We start from the raw sequence: 22,665 nt of genomic DNA on the forward strand, positions 1-22,665 counted from the left end.
TGGCCGGCATGTGTCCTTCTTCGTTCCTGTGTCTGTCCCTTCGGGGAAATGTCACGCTTTGAGTACCGGAGTCCTGTTAGCCCGCTACAGCCCGGTTTACCGGAGTCCTGCTAGCCCAGTGCTACAGCCCGGACCCACTTGCTGATGACCGACACGTTCGAAGCTGGGTCATGGATGCCTGTCCCTGTAAGTCTGTGCCACTTTGGGTTTACGACTAGTCATGTCAGCCCGGGCTCTTTATCATATGGATGCTAGCGACACTATCATATACGTGAGCCAAAAGGCGCAAACGGTCCCGGGAAAAGGTAAGACGACACCCGTGGGGATACCGTGCGTGAGGCCGCAAAGTGATATGAGGTGTTACCAGCTAGATCGATGTGACATCGAGTCGGGGTCCTGACAACTGTCACCTACTATATGATAATATGGACCTATTACCTTGATATGCCTGATGATTGAACACTTTTCTGCTAAGCTTGTATTAACTCTATTTATATTTTAACAACTGAGTAACTCAAGCACGCATATGCACGTTCACAACTGCACAATCAAGGCATGTGCGCAAAGGACCGCAGAGGAAGCGCGCTCAGGACGCGCCCCAACCACTAGTATTGTTACACGTCGCGTCGAATGAGCGCCCACTGTGCAGCTATGGAAAGCACGGAGGAAGCCAGAGCGATCACGACGGTGCAGGAGCTTGCCGGCACCCTCAGCGCGCCCGACATGCCGGCCTGGTACGTCGCGCGTGGACAACACGACCACAACCAGCAGCCTGCCGCGGCAGTCATGGTGCCGGTCCCTGTCATTGACCTCGGCCGCCTTTTCAAGCTGGACGACCACGCCGCTGCTGACAACGAAGCAACGAAGCTCCGGCTGGCGCTTGAGTCGTGGGGTCTTTTCCTGGTAAGCAGTGGTAACGACTTATCTTACGTACGACCGTGCTCCACCGTTTTGAGCAATATCAAGCTGCAAGCGTCCATATTAAGCATACAATCGATGTTCTGTTCTACTCCATCCGTCTCATAATGTAAAATGTTTTCTAATACTAATGTAGTATCAAAAAAGTCTCACATTATGGGACGAAGTAGTACCCTGCAGATGACTAACCACGGCGTAGACACCGCTGTGATGGATGGCATGATGGCCGCTTCGAGGGAGTTCTTCCGGCGGCCGCCCGAAGAGAAACAAAGATACACCAACCTAATCGACGGCCAGCGGTTCCAGCTCGAGGGGTACGGCACCGACCAGGTGAGCTCGGCGGACCAGATCCTAGACTGGTCTGACCGCCTCTTCCTCAAGGTGGAGCCCGTGGACGAGCGGAACTTTGCCCTCTAGCCAGCGCACCCCGAAACCTTCAGGTGACCCATCTCACAAACATGAATAATGTGATATCTCTGAAAATTGCACTGTAGACTGTAGTATACTCCTTCCGTTCAGAATTACTTGTCTTGAAAATGGATGTATTTAGAATTAAAATACGTCTAGATACATCTATTTCTGCGACAAGTAATTTCGAACGGAGGGAATAGTACTCAATGAAAGATCGTCGGTGGATATATGGTTCTTGTTTTTGTTATCAGGGGTCTTCTTGACGAGTTCACAAAGAAATGCGGGGGAGTGAAGGACGGTCTGCTCCGGGCAATGGCGAAGCTACTGGAGCTCCACGATGACTACTTCGTGGACCAGCTCGGGGTGAGGGCTGACACTTACGCTAGATTCAGCTACTACCCAGAGTGCCCAAGGCCTGAGCTCGTGTTCGGTCTCAAGCCCCACTCCGACTGGAAAGGAAAAGATGTGGCTGAACCTTACATTTGTCGTCAAAACTTTTCACAATCTTTTTTCATATTTATTTACCTACATATTTGTACACAAAGTAGTTATTCACTAAAGACAACAAAAATCTATGGTGACATGTATTTAAGAATAAAGGAAGTAGTGTGTGAAGTACTATGCACCCATCAAGCGATGACATCGCGGAGGCGAAGCACGGAGTGATGGAGCTCGGCGAGATTGTCCATTTTGCACACGAAGTGTATCAAGTTTTTGTCGTAACCCTCTCAACTTTTATAAAACAAAACTATAATAGTCTTCAGTAGCAAAAAAAATCAACTAAAAAACTTTTATAAAACTCTAATAGCAAAAGGAATCAACTAAAAAGATTTTATAAACTTCTAGTGTTTTTAAAACTAAAATTACAAAAAATGTATGCAACTAAAATTATCAAAGTATTTTTGTTCAAAACATTAATAGAAAAAAGAATTATCATAAAGTTTTTTTGTTAGAAACTTTAATAGCAAAAATAATTATCATAAAGTACTTTTTTTGTTAAAAACTAAAATAACAAAATCTTTAGAAAAATCTTAAATAGGAGAAAAAACAATCACTCAAAAATCTATTTTTATGGTAAAGTTATTCACAAACTAGTGATTCACACAAATTTTAAAGAATTCAAATTTGAAAATAAATGGCACTAACAGAAAGTTTATAATTTTTGTGACCGAACAGCAAACAAAATTAAAAAAAGTAAAGCAAAAAACAAAAAAAAATAAATAATGCAAAAACAAAAAAAAAACTGGGAAAAATATTGAAAAAATGTCGCCTACTGAGCCAGCACGGCCTGAATATGACTAGAAACCAAACCAACTAATTAGAGCCAGGATTCAGGCCACTAGCAGGCCGAGTAGGCCCACAGGCAGATACAGTGTGTTTAGGCCCGTAAGAGCCTGCATTAGAAAGGAGCTAGATATTGAATGGGTAGCAGCGCTTATAAATAGGTCATGGCCTCTCCCAGCTAGCGAGGTGGGACTAGACTCCCACCGCACCGCGGCTATGCCAGGCACAGGTTATTGGTCCCGGTTGGTGACACGAACCAGGACCAATGCCCCCTTTAGTCCGGTTGGTGCCACCAACCGGGACTATACCTGGCCATGGGAAGCCCGGCCCGACCCGAAAAAGCCCGACCCGGCCCGGCCTGACGCTGCCCCCGGGCCGGGCTCGGGCCTAGATTTTGAGCCCGAAGGCCGGGCCGGGCCGGGCCCGGGCCCGTCGATTTTGCGCTTTCCTGAAGGTCGGGCCGGGCCGGCCCGAAGCCCGATGGGCTTCTAGGTGTTCGAGCCGGGCTCGGGCCTAAAAAACAGGCCCATTGGTCGGGTCGGGCCGGGCCCGGGCCTGGGTTTTTTGCGTCGGGCTTGGCTAGGCCTGGCCCGAAGCCCGGCCCGGCCCGAGGTATGGCCAAGTATAACCGGGACCAAAGGTCTCTGCTTCCCGCTATACCTGGCCAAACCTCGGGCCGGGCCTAGCCAAGCCCGACACAAAAAATCCAGCCCCGGGCTCGGCCCGGCCCGGCCATCGGGCCTGTGTTTCTGGGCCCGAGCACGTAAAAGTCCGTCGGGCTTTGGCCCGGCCCGGCCCGACCTTCAGAAAAATGTAAAAATGACGGGCCCGGGCCCGGCCCGGCCCGGCCTTCGAGCTCAAAAACTAGGCCCGAGCCCGGCCCGGGGGCAGCATCGGGCCAGGTCGGGTCAGGCTTTTTCGGGCCGGGCCGGGCTTCCCATGGCCAGTACTACTTCCCGCCCTTTGGGCTGCTGAAAAGAGACCTTTGGTCCCGGTTTGTGACACCAACCGGGACCAAAGGGGGCATTGGTCCGGGTTAGCCTTACGAACCGGGACCAAAGCTCTAGGTATATAAGATAGCACTTAGAAAATTTCAGTTCTCATCTCACATTTCAGCCCCTCACGATGCCGCCGACATAGACGCTGAAGGAAATATGCCCTAGAGGCAATAATAAAGTTATTATTTATTTCCTTATAATCATGATAAATGTTTATTATTCATGCTAGAATTGTATTTTCCGGAAACATAATACATGTGTGAATACATAGACAAACAGAGTGTCACTAGTATGCCTCTACTTGACTAGCTCGTTAATCAAAGATGGTTATGTTTCCTAACCATGAACAATGAGTTGTTATTTGATTAACGAGGTCACATCATTAGTAGAATGATCTGATTGACATGACCCATTCCATTAGCTTAGCACCTGATCGTTTAGTATGTTGCTATTGCTTTCTTCATGACTTATACATGTTCCTACGACTATGAGATTATGCAACTCCCGTTTACCGGAGGAACACTTTGGGTACTACCAAACGTCACAACGTAAATGGGTGATTATAAAGGAGTACTACAGGTATCTCCAATGGTCGATGTTGGGTTGGCGTATTTCGAGATTAGGATTTGTCACTCCGATTGTCGGAGAGGTATCTCTGGGCCCTCTCGGTAATACACATCACATAAGCCTTGCAAGCATTACAACTAATATGTTAGTTGTGAGATGATGTATTACGGAACGAGTAAAGAGACTTGCCGTTAACGAGATTGAACTAGGTATTGGATACCGACGATCGAATCTCGGGCAAGTAACATACCGATGACAAAGGGAACAACGTATGTTGTTATGCGGTCTGACCGATAAAGATCTTCGTAGAATATGTAGGAGCCAATATGGGCATCCAGGTCCCGCTATTGGTTATTGACCAGAGACATGTCTCGGTCATGTCTACATTGTTCTCGAACCCGTAGGGTCCGCACGCTTAAGGTTACGATGACAGTTATATTATGAGTTTATGCATTTTGATGTACCGAAGGTTGTTCGGAGTCCCGATGTGATCACGGACATGACGAGGAGTCTCGAAATGGTCGAGACGTAAAGATTGATATATTGGGAGCCTATGTTTGGACATCGGAAGTGTTCCGGGTGAAATCGGGATTTTACCGGGTTACCGGGAGGTTACCGGAACCCCCCGGGAGCCATATGGGGCATCATGGGCCTTAGTGGAAAGGAGAAAGGGGCAACCCAAGGTGGCTGCGCCTCTTTCCCCTCCCCTAGTCCTATTAGGACTAGGAGAAGGTGGCCGGCCCCCCTCTCTCCCTTCCCCTCCGAGGAATCCTAGTTGGACTAGGATTGGGGGGAGGAATCCTACTCCCAGAGGGAGTAGGACTCTCCTGCGCCTCCCTCTTTGGCCGGCCAGCCTCCCCTCCTCTCCTCCTTTATATACGGAGGCAGGGGCACCTCTAAACACACAAGTTGACACAAGTTGATCCACGTGATCGATTCCTTAGCCGTGTGCGGTGCCCCCTGCCACCATATTCCTCGATAATACTGTAGCGGAGTTTAGGCGAAGCCCTGCTGCTGTAGTTCATCAAGATCGTCACCACGCCGTCGTGCTGACGAAACTCTTCTCCGACACTTTGCTGGATCGGAGTCCGGGGATCGTCATCGAGCTGAACGTGTGCTCGAACTCGGAGGTGCCGTAGTTTCGGTGCTTGATCGGTTGGATCGAGAAGACGTACAACTACTTCCTCTACGTCGTGTCATCGCTTCCGCAGTCGGTCTGCGTTGGGTACGTAGACAATACTCTCCCCTCGTTGCTATGCATCACATGATCTTGCGTGTGCGTAGGAAATTTTTTGAAATTACTACGAAACCCAACAGTGGCATCCGAGCCTAGGTTATTTATGTTGATGTTATATGCACGAGTAGAACACAAGTGAGTTGTGGACGATACAAGTCATACTGCCTACCAGCATGTCATACTTTGGTTCGGCGGTATTGTTGGACGAGACGACCCAGACCAACCTTACGCGTACGCTTACGCGAGACCGGTTCCCTCGACGTGCTTTGCACATAGATGGCTTGCGGGCGACTGTCTCTCCAACTTTAGTTGAACCAAGTATGGCTACGCCCGGTCCTTGAGAAGGTTAAAACGGAGTCTATTTGACAAACTATCGTTGTGGTTTTGATGCGTAGGTGAGATTGGTTCTTACTTAAGCCCGTAGCAGCCACGTAAAACATGCAACAACAAAGTAGAGGACGTCTAACTTGTTTTTGCAGGGCATGTTGTGATGTGATATGGTCAAGGCATGATGCTGAATTTTATTGTATGAGATGATCATGTTTTGTAACCGAGTTATCGGCAACTGGCAGGAGCCATATGGTTGTCGCTTTATTGTATGCAATGCAATCACGATGTAATGCTTTACTACTAAACGGTAGTGATAGTCGTGGAAGCATAAGATTGGCGAGACGACAACGATGCTACGATGGAGATCAAGGTGTCGCGCCGGTGACGATGGTGATCATGACGGTGCTTCGGAGATGGAGATAACAAGCACAAGATGATGATGGCCATATCATATCACTTATATTGATTGCATGTGATGTTTATCCTTTTATGCATCTTATCTTGCTTTGATTGACGGTAGCATTATAAGATGATCTCTCACTAAATTATCAAGAAGTGTTCTCCCTGAGTATGCACCGTTGCCAAAGTTCGTCGTGCCCAGACACCACGTGATGATCGGGTGTGATAAGCTCTACGTCCATCTACAACGGGTACAAGCCAGTTTTGCACACGCAGAATACTCAGGTTAAACTTGACGAGCCTAGCATATGCAGATATGGCCTCGGAACACGGAGACCGAAAGGTCGAGCGTGAATCATATAGTAGATATGATCAACATAATGATGTTCACCGATGAAACTACTCCATCTCACGTGATGATCGGACATGGTTTAGTTGATTTGGATCACGTGATCACTTAGAGGATTAGAGGGATGTCTATCTAAGTGGGAGTTCTTTAATAATATTATTAATTGAACTTAAAATTTATCATGAACTTAGTCCCTGATAGTATCTTGCTTGTTTATGTTGATTGTAGATAGATGGCTCGTGCTGTTGTTCCGTTAAATTTTAATGCGTTCCTTGAGAAAGCAAAGTTGAAAGATGATGGTAGCAATTACACGGACTGGGTCCGTAACTTGAGGATTATCCTCATTGCTGCACAGAAGAATTACGTCCTGGAAGCACCGCTGGGTGCCAGGCCTGCTGCTGGAGCAACGCCAGATGTTATGAACGTCTGGCAGAGCAAAGCTGATGACTACTCGATAGTTCAGTGTGCCATGCTTTACGGCTTAGAATTGGGACTTCAACGACGTTTTGAACGTCATGGAGCATATGAGATGTTCCAGGAGTTGAAGTTAATATTTCAAGCAAATGCCCGGATTGAGAGATATGAAGTCTCCAATAAGTTCTATAGCTGCAAGATGGAAGAGAAAAGTTCTGTCAGTGAGCATATACTCAAAATGTCTGGGTATAATAATCACTTGATTCAATTGGGAGTTAATCTTCCAGATGATTGCGTCATTGACAGAATTCTCCAATCACTGCCACCAAGCTACAAGAGCTTCGTGATGAACTGTAATATGCAAGGGATGAACAAGACTATTCCCGAGCTCTTCGCAATGCTAAAAGCTGCGGAGGTAGAAATCAAGAAGGAGCATCAAGTGTTGATGGTTAACAAGACCACTAGTTTCAAGAAAAAGGGCAAAGGGAAGAAAAAGGGGAACTTCAAAAAGAACGGCAAGCAAGTTGCTTCTCAAGAGAAGAAACCCAAGTCTAGACCTAAGCCTGAAACTGAGTGCTTCTACTGCAAGCAGACTGGTCACTGGAAGCGGAACTGCCCCAAGTATTTGGCGGATAAGAAGGATGGCAAGGTGAACAAAGGTATATGTGATATACATGTTATTGATGTGTACCTTACCAATGCTCGCAGTAGCACCTGGGTATTTGATACTGGTTCTGTTGCTAATATTTGCAACTCGAAACAGGGACTACAGAATAAGCGGGCACTGGCAAAGGACGAGGTGACGATGCGCGTGGGAAACGGTTCCAAAGTCGATGTGATCGCGGTCGGCACGCTACCTCTACATCTACCTTCGGGATTAATATTAGACCTAAATAATTGTTATTTGGTGCCAGCGTTGAGCATGAACATTATATCTGGATCTTGTTTAATGCGAGACGGTTATTCATTTAAATCAGAGAATATCGGTTTATCTATTTATATGAGTAATATCTTTTATGGTCATGCACCCTTGAAGAGTGGTCTATTCTTACTAAATCTCGATAGTAGTAATACACATATTCATAATGTTGAAACCAAAAGATACAGAGTTGATAATGAAAGTGCAACTTATTTGTGGCACTGTCGTTTAGGTCATATCGGTATAAAACGCATGAAGAAACTCCATACTAATGGACTTTTGGAACCACTTGATTATGAATCACTTGGTACTTGCGAACCGTGCCTCATGGGCAAGATGACTAAAACACCGTTCTCCGGTACTATGGAGAGAGCAACAGATTTGTTGGAAATCATACATACCGATGTATGTGGTCCGATGAATATTGAGGCTCGTGGCGGATATCGTTATTTTCTCACCTTCACAGATGATTTGAGCAGATATGGATATATCTACTTAATGAAGCATAAGTCTGAAACATTTGAAAAGTTCAAAGAATTTCAGAGTGAAGTTGAAAATCATCGTAACAAGAAAATAAAGTTTCTACGATCTGATCGTGGAGGAGAATATTTGAGTTACGAGTTTGGTGTACATTTGAAAAACTGTGGAATAGTTTCGCAACTCACGCCCCCCGGAACACCACAGCGTAATGGTGTGTCCAAACGTCGTAATCGTACTTTACTAGATATGGTGCGATCTATGATGTCTCTTACAGATTTACCGCTATCATTTTGGGGATATGCTTTAGAGACGGCCGCATTCACGTTAAATAGGGCACCATCAAAATCCGTTGAGACGACGCCTTATGAACTATGGTTTGGCAAGAAACCAAAGTTGTCGTTTCTTAAAGTTTGGGGCTGCGATGCTTATGTGAAAAAACTTCAACCTGATAAGCTCGAACCCAAATCGGAGAAATGTGTATTCATAGGATACCCAAAGGAAACTGTTGGGTACACCTTCTATCACAGATCCGAAGGCAAAACATTTGTTGCTAAGAATGGATCATTTCTAGAGAAGGAGTTTCTCTCGAAAGAAGTGAGTGGGAGGAAAGTAGAACTTGACGAGGTAACTGTACCTGCTCCCTTACTGGAAAGTAGTTCATCACAGAAAACTGTTTCAGTGACACCTACACCAGTTAGTGAGGAAGCCAATGATAATGATCATGAAACTTCAGATCAAGATACTACTGAACTTCGTAGATCAACCAGAGTAAGATCCGCACCAGAGTGGTACGGTAATCCTGTTCTGGAGGTCATGCTATTAGATCATGATGAACCTACGAACTATGAAGAAGCGATGGTGAGCCCAGATTCCGCAAAGTGGCTAGAAGCCATGAAATCTGAGATGGGATCCATGTATGAGAACAAAGTATGGACTTTGGTTGACTTGCCCGATGATCGGCAAGCGATTGAGAATAAATGGATCTTTAAGAAGAAGACTGACGCTGATGGTAATGTTACTGTCTACAAAGCTCGACTTGTCGCAAAAGGTTTTCGGCAAGTTCAAGGAATTGACTACGATGAGACCTTCTCACCCGTAGCGATGCTTAAGTCCGTCCGAATCATGTTAGCAATTGCCGCATTTTATGATTATGGAATTTGGCAAATGGATGTCAAAACTGCATTCCTGAATGGATTCCTGGAAGAAGAGTTGTATATGATGCAACCAGAAGGTTTTGTCGATCCAAAGGGAGCTAACAAAGTGTGCAAGCTCCAGCGATCCATTTATGGACTGGTGCAAGCCTCTCGGAGTTGGAATAAACGTTTTGATAGTGTGATCAAAGCATTTGGTTTTATACAGACTTTTGGAGAAGCCTGCATTTACAAGAAAGTGAGTGGGAGCTCTGTAGCATTTCTGATATTATATGTGGATGACATATTACTGATTGGAAATGATATAGAATTTCTGGATAGCATAAAGGGATACTTGAATAAAAGTTTTTCAATGAAAGACCTCGGTGAAGCTGCTTACATATTAGGCATTAAGATCTATAGAGACAGATCAAGACGCTTAATTGGACTTTCACAAAGCACATACCTTGACAAAATTTTGAAGAAATTCAAAATGGATCAAGCAAAGAAAGGGTTCTTGCCTGTGTTACAAGGTGTGAAATTGAGTAAGACTCAATGCCCGACCACTGCAGTAGATAGAGAGAATATGAAAGATGTTCCCTATGCATCAGCCATAGGCTCTATCATGTATGCAATGCTGTGTACCAGACCTGATGTGTGCCTTGCTATAAGTTTAGCAGGGAGGTACCAAAGTAATCCAGGAATGGATCACTGGACAGCGGTCAAGAACATCCTGAAATACCTGAAAAGGACTAAGGATATGTTTCTCGTATATGGAAGTGACAAAGAGCTCATCGTAAAAGGTTACGTTGATGCAAGCTTTGACACTGATCCGGACGATTCTAAATCGCAAACCGGATACGTGTTTACATTAAATGGTGGAGCTGTCAGTTGGTGCAGTTCTAAACAAAGCGTCGTAGCGGGATCTACATGTGAAGCGGAATACATAGCTGCTTCGGAAGCAGCAAATGAAGGAGTCTGGATGAAGGAGTTCATATCCGATCTAGGTGTCATACCTAGTGCATTGGGTCCAATGAAAATCTTTTGTGACAATACTGGTGCAATTGCCTTGGCAAAGGAATCCAGATTTCACAAAAGGACCAAACACATCAAGAGACGCTTCAACTCCATCCGGGATCTAGTCCAGGTGGGAGACATAGAGATTTGCAAGATACATACGGATCTGAATATTGCAGACCCGTTGACTAAGCCTCTTCCACGAGCAAAACATGATCAGCACCAAAGCTCCATGGGTGTTAGATTCATTACAGTGTAATCTAGATTATTGACTCTAGTGCAAGTGGGAGACTGAAGGAAATATGCCCTAGAGGCAATAATAAAGTTATTATTTATTTCCTTATAATCATGATAAATGTTTATTATTCATGCTAGAATTGTATTTTCCGGAAACATAATACATGTGTGAATACATAGACAAACAGAGTGTCACTAGGATGCCTCTACTTGACTAGCTCGTTAATCAAAGATGGTTATGTTTCCTAACCATGAACAATGAGTTGTTATTTGATTAACGAGGTCACATCATTAGTAGAATGATCTGATTGACATGACCCATTCCATTAGCTTAGCACCTGATCGTTTAGTATGTTGCTATTGCTTTCTTCATGACTTATACATGTTCCTACGACTATGAGATTATGCAACTCCCGTTTACCGGAGGAACACTTTGGGTACTACCAAACGTCACAACGTAAATCGGTGATTATAAAGGAGTACTACAGGTGTCTCCAATGGTCGATGTTGGGTTGGCGTATTTCGAGATTAGGATTTGTCACTCCGATTGTCGGAGAGGTATCTCTGGGCCCTCTCGGTAATACACATCACATAAGCCTTGCAAGCATTACAACTAATATGTTAGTTGTGAGATGATGTATTACGGAACGAGTAAAGAGACTTGCCGTTAACGAGATTGAACTAGGTATTGGATACCGACGATCGAATCTCGGGCAAGTAACATACCGATGACAAAGGGAACAACGTATGTTGTTATGCGGTCTGACCGATAAAGATCTTCGTAGAATATGTAGGAGCCAATATGGGCATCCAGGTCCCGCTATTGGTTATTGACCAGAGACATGTCTCGGTCATGTCTACATTGTTCTCGAACCCGTAGGGTCCGCACGCTTAAGGTTACGATGACAGTTATATTATGAGTTTATGCATTTTGATGTACCGAAGGTTGTTCGGAGTCCCGATGTGATCACGGACATGACGAGGAGTCTCGAAATGGTCGAGACGTAAAGATTGATATATTGGGAGCCTATGTTTGGACATCGGAAGTGTTCCGGGTGAAATCGGGATTTTACCGGGTTACCGGGAGGTTACCGGAACCCCCCGGGAGCCATATGGGGCATCATGGGCCTTAGTGGAAAGGAGAAAGGGGCAACCCAAGGTGGCTGCGCCTCTTTCCCCTCCCCTAGTCCTATTAGGACTAGGAGAAGGTGGCCGGCCCCCCTCTCTCCCTTCCCCTCCGAGGAATCCTAGTTGGACTAGGATTGGGGGGAGGAATCCTACTCCCAGAGGGAGTAGGACTCTCCTGCGCCTCCCTCTTTGGCCGGCCAGCCTCCCCTCCTCTCCTCCTTTATATACGGAGGCAGGGGCACCTCTAAACACACAAGTTGACACAAGTTGATCCACGTGATCGATTCCTTAGCCGTGTGCGGTGCCCCCTGCCACCATATTCCTCGATAATACTGTAGCGGAGTTTAGGCGAAGCCCTGCTGCTGTAGTTCATCAAGATCGTCACCACGCCGTCGTGCTGACGAAACTCTTCCCCGACACTTTGCTGGATCGGAGTCCGGAGATCGTCATCGAGCTGAACGTGTGCTCGAACTCGGAGGTGCCGTAGTTTCGGTGCTTGATCGGTTGGATCGTGAAGACGTACGACTACTTCCTCTACGTCGTGTCATTGCTTCCGCAGTCGGTCTGCGTTGGGTACGTAGACAACACTCTCCTCTCGTTGCTATGCATCACATGATCCTGTGTGCGCGTAGGAAATTTTTTGAAATTACTACGAAACCCAACAGACGCCGCCAGGCTGCCCCGCCGCCGCCCGCCGCCCCTGCCATCGCCGTCACTACCCCTGACGCCGTCGTCGCCCTGCCCCATCGTTGGCGTCGTCGTCGCCGCCCCCGACGTCGTCGCCGCGCCCCTGCCCCGAGCCCTCGCCGACGGTCCGCGCCGCCCCGCACTATGGTCCGGCCGGCCCCCTTTTCATCACTGTCCATAGTTTTTTTTGTTCATATAATTTTTTTTGCTGATGATAGATATGATGATGTTGATGATAGATGATGTATGCTTTTTTTGTTCATATAATTTTTTTGTTCATTTGATGATGTTTTTTGCATTTTTAGAAAAATGTATGTATGTATGTTCTCTGTATATGTTCATAGATATGCAAAAGTTACATTTTTAGAAGAGTTTTATGTATGTATGTTCTATGTATATGTTTATATGTGCATTTTTAGAAAACAAATTGTGTATGTATGTTCATATATGCAAAAGTTACATTTAAGAAAAAAGAAAATGTATGTATGCGGTGGCGGAGCCAGGATTGGAGCAAGCCCCGGGCCCAAAAAAAATTTCCACGATTGAAAAACTTAACATTCATAAGGCTTTTAGCTACCTCAAAAGAAACCCCATACAAAATATGGCTCAATTGCATGAAAACTTTAGAATTTAAACTCAATGCTTAACAATACAACAAAATAAATTAAAAATGACAAAAACTATAAAGAACAATACGTGATAAAAAAAGAGTACCAAATCAATAGTTTGCTTTGCTTCATCAGTGCCTCGCATAACATCATGAACGGTGGGAGAAGACTCAACACCTTCAAGACATCAAAAGAAACATTTTTCATAAATAAAGGCATAAACATCATGTGAAACAATTATCATTGATAAAAATTAAAAAATGTACCACTTCGAAGAGTTAAAGAAACCTATATGATTGAAAGTGATACACAATATCATCATCTTCAGTACTTGCAAAATACATCTCGCTCAACATAGCAAACCATTCTTTAATTCAGCCAAGCATCACTCGTTCATTCTATTCCTTAACTCAGTCTTGATTATACTCATAAACTCTTTCCACTGATGCGGTTGCAACAGGAAAAATCTCTTCATCTTCTTGTTCTACAATATAAAATGAAATTGGCAAGTCTTGATTATACTCATAAACTCTTTCCACTGATGAGGTTGCAACAGGAAAAATCTCTTCATCTTCTTGTTCTACAATATAAAATGAAATTGGCAATTACATTAATTTGAGTTCAACAATGCCCTAGAAATCTGACTGGATACAACATGGTATAAATTTCAGTTCAAAGCATCTTGTACACTGATACAACTCATACAAATAGAACATAGTTTAAGTAGAAAGCATCAAGGAGAAACAGGGGAAGCATCAAAGAAAATTACAAGTTACGGCAGCCGGCAGTGAAGCAGGGTCACACGGGCGAACGACGAACAGGAGGGCGGTAGCCTACAGCCTGGGAGTAGGGGGAAAGTGGGTGGGCCTGGGGCGGAGCCACGGCGGACGGCGGCGCGGGCGTTAGAGGCCCTGCTGCTGCTGGAGATGGATCGCGCTGTCCGCATGCGTGCGACTTGCGGCGGCCGCGTGAGCGTTTCGTCCAATAGCCCTGCGTTCTCCTGTGCGCTCGTGCAGTCGTGCGTGCTAGATCATGGGGTGGCGTTGCCTCGTGCTTGCGTGGGTTTCCCGTAAGACAACCCATCAAGGCTTTGGGCCTTCTTCTTTTGACTGGTTGCACCCCGGGCCTGAAAAAAGGCTATATACTCATTGCCTATTAATTTTTTCACGCCCCGGGCCTGGGCCCTGGGTGCCCGGGGCCCAGCTCCGCCCCTGTATGTATGTTCATATGCAGAGAATATGCAAAAGTCAGAATTTTTTATGTTCACAAATTTTTTTGGTGATATTGTAGAATATGAACATTTTGAAACATTAATAAGTTAAAATGTTCATATATTCAAAACATATCAAGTGTTGTATTTTCTCTCGAAACGTATCCCTGATAACTTCGACATGATGGGGGACGTCGATCAACCCCCTCTCGCCCGACCAAACTCTCGAGTCCACCCAAACCGGGAGTGAGATGTGATAGGTAGTACTTTTTTTGTTGATAGAAAACTTCGGTAACTCTTCAACATGAGGGGGACGTCGATCGATCAACCCCCTCTTGCCAACCGGGACTTAAAAAGTGTTGTCGATGCCACCCCTCTCCCCAAACCCTAGAACCGTTATCGAGGCCACCGTACCCCAAACCCTAGAAGCGTTGTCGAGGCCACCCTAAACCGTAGAAGCGTCGAGGCCACTATATGATTCCTTGTTGTGATACTAGCTAGGTTATGCTTGTCACTAATATATCCATCTCTAATGTTTGTATATTAATTGCCATGTTGTAATATTTGCATAAACTATGGATCAAAGAGACTTGGAACATGAAGAGTTGTTGGGGGACATAATCCGCGATGGACGTGATGTCTTGTTGTATCGCAACGACACCGATGGTTAGGAACGAGAGGATGACGGTTCCGGTGATCGAACAATGGAGGAGGAAGGACATGATCATGACGGCTCCGGTGACCGAATGGCGGAGGTAGGAGACCATGATGACGGCTCCGGTGACCGAACAGAGGAGGTAACTGTTGCAAAGTCCGGTGAGGTATACACATTAATTAAGCTTGTGTTGACTAATTGATGCATTAATTTTTTTGGTATGTACATATATTAACGCTTGTTTATGCTTTTATAGCCCTCCGGATCGAGCCAAACTTCTGTAACGAGACGAGGCCCGAAGAAAAGGTTGCGCCAGGATGAAAGGTTCACGATCACACAAATCGCAGGCGATGCCAACCGATTGAACCCAAGCGGACCATGGACGCATTTGTTGCTCAATGCAGAGCTATTGTTAGGGACACCACCCCGATCAGCATCCAGCAATGGAATAAGCCGGCTAAGGTCGACGACCCTGAAGTTTCTTATGTCAAGATAGACAGAAAGCTGATCTTTGGACCTCGCTGAAGGCAAATTTCACCCTACCGCCAGAGGAGGATCCGAATAAGCCAGTTATAGAGCCAAAGCTCAAGTCGTATGCTCTTAAGAAGATGGCAGATCTATCCAGGAGGTGGAAGAAAGAGTTGAACACAAATTTTTTCGACAAAAGGAAGACTCTAGAATTCACCGGCCGATCTGAGAAGAAAAGAGATCACTGGCCCGCATTTGTGGCTCACAAGACATCGAAGAAGGGTAAGAAAATGTTAGAGACAAACAAGAAAAATGCTGCAAAGAAGTTGTATCACCATCACACAGGGTCAGGTGGCTACCTCAAAGCCCGACCGCTGTGGACAAAGCTGAGAATGACCTGATTGCTAAAGGGGTCCAACCAGCGACACTAAACTGGCCAGACCATTCAAGGACTTGGTTCTTTGGGGTTGGGGGAACTTTGGACCCAGAAATAGGGGAGTGCTGTTGGATGGACGAGCAACTTGCAATACCCATCAAGAAGCTTTAGAATTATATCGCCGCAGCGCAGAAAGGGACGTTCATTCCCGACAGAGAGAAGGACGAGCTGTCTGAGGCCCTCGGGAATCCTGAGCACCCTGGACGAACACGAGGCACACCAGGCTCCGTTGCGTGGGAGCATGGGTTCCCTGAGGCAGGCGGTTACAGAAAGTAAGAGAGAAAGAGGAAAGTGGAGCAGAGTAAAATGCAAACGGTCAAAGCAAGATTAGCGAAGCTAGAGGAACTTGCACCTACCGGCCAACCATCTCAGCAGCTCGAAGCTACCCCACCATCTCAGCAGAGAAGCAGCGTGGCTTCCATGGAGCTAGCCCAGCCTGATTTCACGGCTCCTTGCTACCCCGTGGATACTATCAGGGAGGCTCAACATTGCGGGCTTACGACGAAATGCCAGAACCAGACTTTGAAGGCGGCTCTCGGCTCTGTTGCACCTCCTCTAGCTGACAGAACTTTTCACTGTCGTACGATTCCACATGGCTATGCTGTTGTGACAGTGGATGAAATAATGGAGAGATTTCATGAGCTGGAGCTTGACCACCCTATAGGCTCTGTTGGAAAAGGCAGTGCCTAGGAGGCGCTTAGGCACGCCTAAGCGCTAGGCAATGCCCAAACGCCTCGCCTAGGGCATAAATGGAGGTCTAGGTAGGGCAATCAAGCAATTGCCTACGCAAGCAAGAAATCATGCCACATACTGCACTAATATGCCAAACGGGTTATATTCCAATGGTAGTAGATGGTAATTAACTATATGCCATAAACTAATATCAACATCCATGTAATAATTACAAATACACTACGAGTAAAAACTATATTACCGCCTAGGCCGCGCCTGGGGTGCTTAGGCAATAGGCAAAGGCCAACTGTCTCGCTTACGCCTACCACTTTTTCCAACCCTACAGGTGAAGGGGAGATTCATTTGAGAGCTGCTTTATGGAGTACATGTCTATGGAGGAAGGAGTACATCAAGCTTCCAAACTGGACGTCGCCTCCTCCGGCGAGTCAGGGCACTCCGCCTCCTCTTCCGCCTCCTCCTCCGATGAGTGATCAGGGCACTCCGCTTCCTGATCCGCCTTCTCCGGCGCATGACAGCACTCCGGCTCCTTCTTCGCCTCCTTCGACGAGCACTCCGCCTCCTCTGGCGCGTGAGGGCATTACAACTCCTCCTCCACATCCTCCACCGCCTCCTCCAGCGCGTCGGAGCACTCCGCCTCCTCCGGCGCATCGGAGCACTACGCAACATCAGCAACGGTGGAAGAGAGAGGTCGCTGCTCCGGCGGCTAGCGGTACAAGAAGAGGAGGGAAGCAATTCAAATACAGTCCATCTCTCAAGGCTCCGGGAAAGTTACCATATGATTGGACTGACAAGGAAAATGAGGACATCTGTTGTGCCCAAGTGAGGGGCCATTTTGCATGGAAACCTCCACCTCCGAAGGAAATGGTAGATCCGGTGAAAGTGAAGTGGACCATCGATGTCCTGAAGCGACCACCACCGCCTCCACCGGATTCCAACTATGTGCGCACTATTAAAAGGACATATAAGGAAGCGGTACGGTCGGGAAGTACTTGCAGGGATGCAAGGTCAGAAGAATGAAGAAGTGGGAACAAAATTCCCCAGCTCGGCGAACAGGCGAAGCAATCGTGCCCCCCCCACTCAAGGTGTCCAGTGATATCGTTGCTAATCATCCGGGGATGGTGCCCGGTACCAATCCTGCTGATTACTTGAGCGATGATGTAGAGTTTGAAACAATGGAGGCGGACGAATTCAAATACGAGTACGGGAAGCCTCTCGTCAAACCTGATCATCCTCCTCTAGCAACGATGATGCGAAGATTGCATGAATGGTACATGAAAATCTGCAGCCAGTCTGGGAAGGATACTATGACACTGAGAGTTAAAGAGGAGCACGACCTCGTTGGAATTGATCTATTGTCTGTTGAATTTGACGAGTTATTCCAGTTATACAATCAAATGGCCCTCGACAAAACACTCGTGACTTGCTACTGTGTGTAAGTACTACTTCTGTAGTTAAGTCTCTCTATATAGCTCAGCTCTTTCATTGCATGTATATATAATTATCCTCACTATATTATGCAGGTTGAAGACCGTCGAATGTAGAAAAGCATAAATCTTTGACATTGGGTTCATTAACCCAAATATCATACATGAATGGACCGTTAAACACAGAGTCACAGATACCGAGGATAACTTGCTACAATCGTTGCTTAAAAATCAAAACAAAGATAAAATACTCTTTCCTTACAACTTCAAGTGAGTGTTACTGTCTTATGCATATTCGGTTTCCCTTACTCGAGGTTAATTATAGTAATGTAATTGATGAGTTATGCATGCGTGTGTAGATTCCAATCTATTCTGCTAGAGATTAAGCTTGAACGAGGATTAGTAACTGTCTTAGACTCGAGACGTAAAGATCTCCAGGAGTATGCGGACATGACTGATTATGCTCCAGAAGTAAGTTCAATCGATCATTGTCGCAACATATGGGCAACTTTGTTCATTTCCTGATATCAAGTAATTATTCTCTTTCTCTAGCAGGGTTTGAAAAGAGTTCACCGTAATTGTTCCGGGACTGCCGACAGAGCTGCGATTTACACACCCAAAAGTAAGTACTACTAGCTAGTTCCGCGCATCTCCCATTGATTCTAGCTAGTTTTATCAATACTATTTAGCATGCTTGATTATCAGTTTGATTGAACTCTATTTCTTGTAAAGTGCTTGTGGCAGGAAGACGGGAATGATTTTTGTGGATACCACGTTTGTGAGTTCATCTACAACGCGATGACCTCTAAGCGGGGCTACTCTGAAAAACAATATGATGTACGTAAACAAAAAAACACAATTTTATTTTATTACCATCATTGGTGTTGAGTTTCATTCATATATATGTATTGACCCACTTCTTTAAATTAGATGTGGCAGATGCAGGATGAACTCCTACTACATGACCGTATACGAGCAATTCAAGAGGAATTGGCGGGATTCTTTCTTGACCACGTCATACATAAAGCCGGAGAATACCATGTGGAAATTGATATAGACCTTAGATGTTAGGGTTTGTAAGAGAGCTCATATTATATATATGTAGCTAGTAGCGTCGGATAGATATACGGAAACTTATTGTTCGACCAATCTCTCGGAGAAAGAGAGGTCACTTCTCTCTGTATATTTTCATGACGATCTTGTGTACTTAATGATTCCTTCATTTGCTTATTAGCTAGCGTGTCGAGTTCTCTCTATATGTATAGTACCCAACGTCGACCAAGCAGGGAGATAAAGAGAGGTCACTTCTCTCTATTAGCTAGCTAACACAATATGAAACCACTAAATTAACCCTCCAAAACCCCTAACACCACCCCCCCTCCCCGGTCAAAAAAAACCCCAACTATTGCCAACTGCTGACGCGTGGGGGCCTATTGGTCCCGGTTGGTATTACCAACCGGGACTAAAGATCCTCCTGCCTGGGCGCCCCGCAGCGGCCACGTGGAGCCCCATCTGTCCCGGTTCGTAAGTGAACCGGGACTAAAAGGTTTGGGCTTTAGTCCCGACACTTTCGTCCCGGTTCCTGAACTGGGGCTAAAGGGCCTCTGGAACCGGGACAAATGGGCCGTTTTCTACTAGTGGCATGTCCACCACGAGGATGCCGCCGCAGCCGCACCATCCTTACTTGAAAACACTAGATTCCATATCCATCTCCAACCATAGGGCGGAACGCCTCGTCGGAGTAGTAGGATCTAAAGAAACTTTATTCAGCTCCATCACCACAGCCACCAAACCCAAGACGATGAACAATCTAAACACTAGGCTACTTTAGTCTAAAATTATCCACACGCGTGGATCTGGCGACCCCCTCACCACCGACGATCGAGATCGTCGACGGAGGGGAGCCGCCGGAGGACGGCGGACGAGAAACTCTTCTGTCAAGAGGCATCAGTGCGGTCGATTTTTCCTTTGAGACCTTGAAAGAAAACGGCCGGTCTCAGCTTGGGTAGCACTTCATTGCGTCTAATATGCTCCGTATCAATGTAAACCAGATCAATCCGGTATTCCGGGGAACCCTAGCTAGTAAGGAAGTACATATATAAAACGTAGCGAAAAACACGGCATCTAGCTGGCACAGATGCATGGGCGCCCAAGCATCACCGAACAAACTAAACCCTCTGCTCGGTGCATGGCCGCCGTCGGACAATGAACGCCGGCGCCAGCGCTGGATGACTCTCTGCTGCGATGTTCTGCTTTGTGCCCTTTGGCCTTTCATCATACTTTTCCTGGTAGGCTGGGTTGCCTCCTTTATCTTGGTCGCGTCCACCAATGGAGCTCTGGAGTACTCGGTGGCCATAACCGGCGTCAATGGGCTGGACCCGGCGATGGACCTGAGGAGCGACCTGCGGCGGACGCTTTCGCCGGTGCTCAACGTCACGATCTACATCAAGGAGTTTGACAACTTCTTAAACTATGGCGGCCGCTCGACGGAGCTCACTGTGTCATACGGCGACGCATTCCTAGGCAGAGGCGCTGTGCCGTGCTTCTGCATGTGGACGATGCATGAAGACGCGATCGCCACCCAGGCATGGGGCGTGGACGTGGTGGTCCCACCGTTCCTGCGGGAGCGGCTCGCCGGAGAATTGGAGCGTGGCCAGGGTGTGCTGGATGTGACGGTGACGAATCCATGGTTTTATTTTGAAACGAGTGATCCCTGGTTTTACGGCTCGGTTCTTGCTTGCAAGGCCAAGATCGGAGGGGGCCGATGCCCCTGCAAATTGGAGTGAGGACTAGCAGTCTAGCACCGAGTGTCCATTAGTTGGCTGTAAGATTTACGGAAACACTAACGCCCACACGTGTAGGCGTTTTGCAACTCGCCCACACGTCTGGATCATCGTTGATTGTATTTTACACGAATCTTGACATGAAAAGGTGGATTTGGTGTGCCACGTAGGATGGGGCTGGTGTGTGGGCGTTGGAGAGTTTGCCCACACGCCCTGCACCACGCTGTTTGCCAGCTGCGCTGTGTGGGCGAACTAGTTTGTGCCCACACAGCCACCACCTAGTCCATGCGCGTGTGGGTGAATTACTTTTCGCCCACACGACACTCCTACATTGTGGATGGCAACTGCAGTTACGCGAACGTGGCAACTAGGTAAACACGCATAGCAACTGTGATTCTTTGCTAGACGGCAACTGCAGTTGCGCGTACGTGGCAACCAGATAAACACACACACTACGGGAAACAGGAGATTTGCCGTCTGTGGATTACAGACGGCAAAAACCATATTCCAGACGGCAAAGACTTTGCCGTCTGGAAGCAGACGACAAAATCAGACGACAAAGAATAGCCGGTAAAGAATACTTTGCCGTCTGCTGTTTATCGGGATGACGGCAAAGAATTTGCCGTCAGTCAATAGGGTTCGCCGTGAGCGGACTAGCCAGACGGCAAAAATATGCCAACACACGGAGCAGTCGCCCTAACGGACGGCGTCAAGTACTTTGCCGTCAGCTGGGCTATGTCTTTGTCGTCATCCTCATATACCCACACGGCAAAGCAAATATTTTTATTTTTAAAAAACGAAACAATGTAGAAGTCGTATATGGCCGAAGGCGTAGGGAAAATCTTTCACAGCTATGACGAATGAACAAAGTTTACGAGACAAAAGTACTCTCTTTACATACTATATATCCGTCATCACAGTATAATTACACAATATAATGTTCTCCATTTACAAAACGGACGAACTGGCCGTGGTGTGACGGACGAACAAAGGAACGAAACAACACCAAAAAAAATCACTACAAATCGGACGAACTGGCCCTTGCCAGCGTCGAGATCCGAGAGCGGGCGTCGAGCTCGAGGAGGCGAAGGGTGGTCTTCGGGCGGAGTTGACCATGGCGCCATGGATCCCCTGGTCGGGAGGAGGTGTGGGGCCACGGACGGGGAGGAGGAGGATCCCTCTGCGGCCTCCAGCTCAGGCAGCGGCGAGGCGAAGGTCGACCAGGCGGGAGGTTGTGCTGCAGAGGAGCTCCGGCGAGCTCTTGGCAACGGCGCCGCCGTGTCGAAGGGCGGCGGCCGTTGACGAGCAGGGGAGGAGGCGCGGGGTCGCAGGCGGGCAGGAGGATCTCGCACCGGCGAGGCAGGGTCGGCCAGCTGCAGTTGATGGGCAGGGAGGAGGAAGAGGATCCCGCGGCGGCCTCTGGCTCAGGCGACGGCGAGGCCGGGTCGAGCAGCAGGGGTTGACGAGTAGGGGAGGTGGAGGAGGATCCCGCGCCAGCCACAGCTCAGGCGACGTGCAGGATCGAGCAGCGGTGGTTGACAAGCAAGGGAGGTGGAGGAGGATCCCGCGCCGGCCACGGCTCAGGCGATGTGCGGGATCGACCGGCGGCAGTTGGACGAGCAGGGGATAAGAGAGGGAGAGATGCGGTCGGTCGTGAGGGGTGGGTGTTGTGCGGCAGAAGGAGGGATCGAGGGAGAGATGCGGTCGGTCGTGGTGGGGCCTTGGGGATAAGAGAGAGATGGGATGGGTGGTTGGGGCGCGCGTGGTGACTGGTCAGAGACACAGGCGGGTGCGGGCGGCCCAGATCACGCCATGTCACCGATCCGTGGGATCAATCCGCGTGCTGTGTTTTCTCTTTGCCATCTGTGACTTTTTTACAGACG

The 22,665-nt window shown here is 47.2% G+C and overlaps 1 pseudogene; it reads left to right on the forward strand.

Moving 5' to 3' along the window:
• Positions 1-651: 651 nt before the first annotated feature.
• LOC119338588 lies at positions 652-20,785 on the forward strand (annotated as a pseudogene).
• Positions 20,786-22,665: the final 1,880 nt, after the last annotated feature.

This window comes from Triticum dicoccoides, chromosome 7B, assembly GCF_002162155.2.
Source record: "Triticum dicoccoides isolate Atlit2015 ecotype Zavitan chromosome 7B, WEW_v2.0, whole genome shotgun sequence".
NCBI lineage: Eukaryota > Viridiplantae > Streptophyta > Magnoliopsida > Poales > Poaceae > Triticum > Triticum dicoccoides.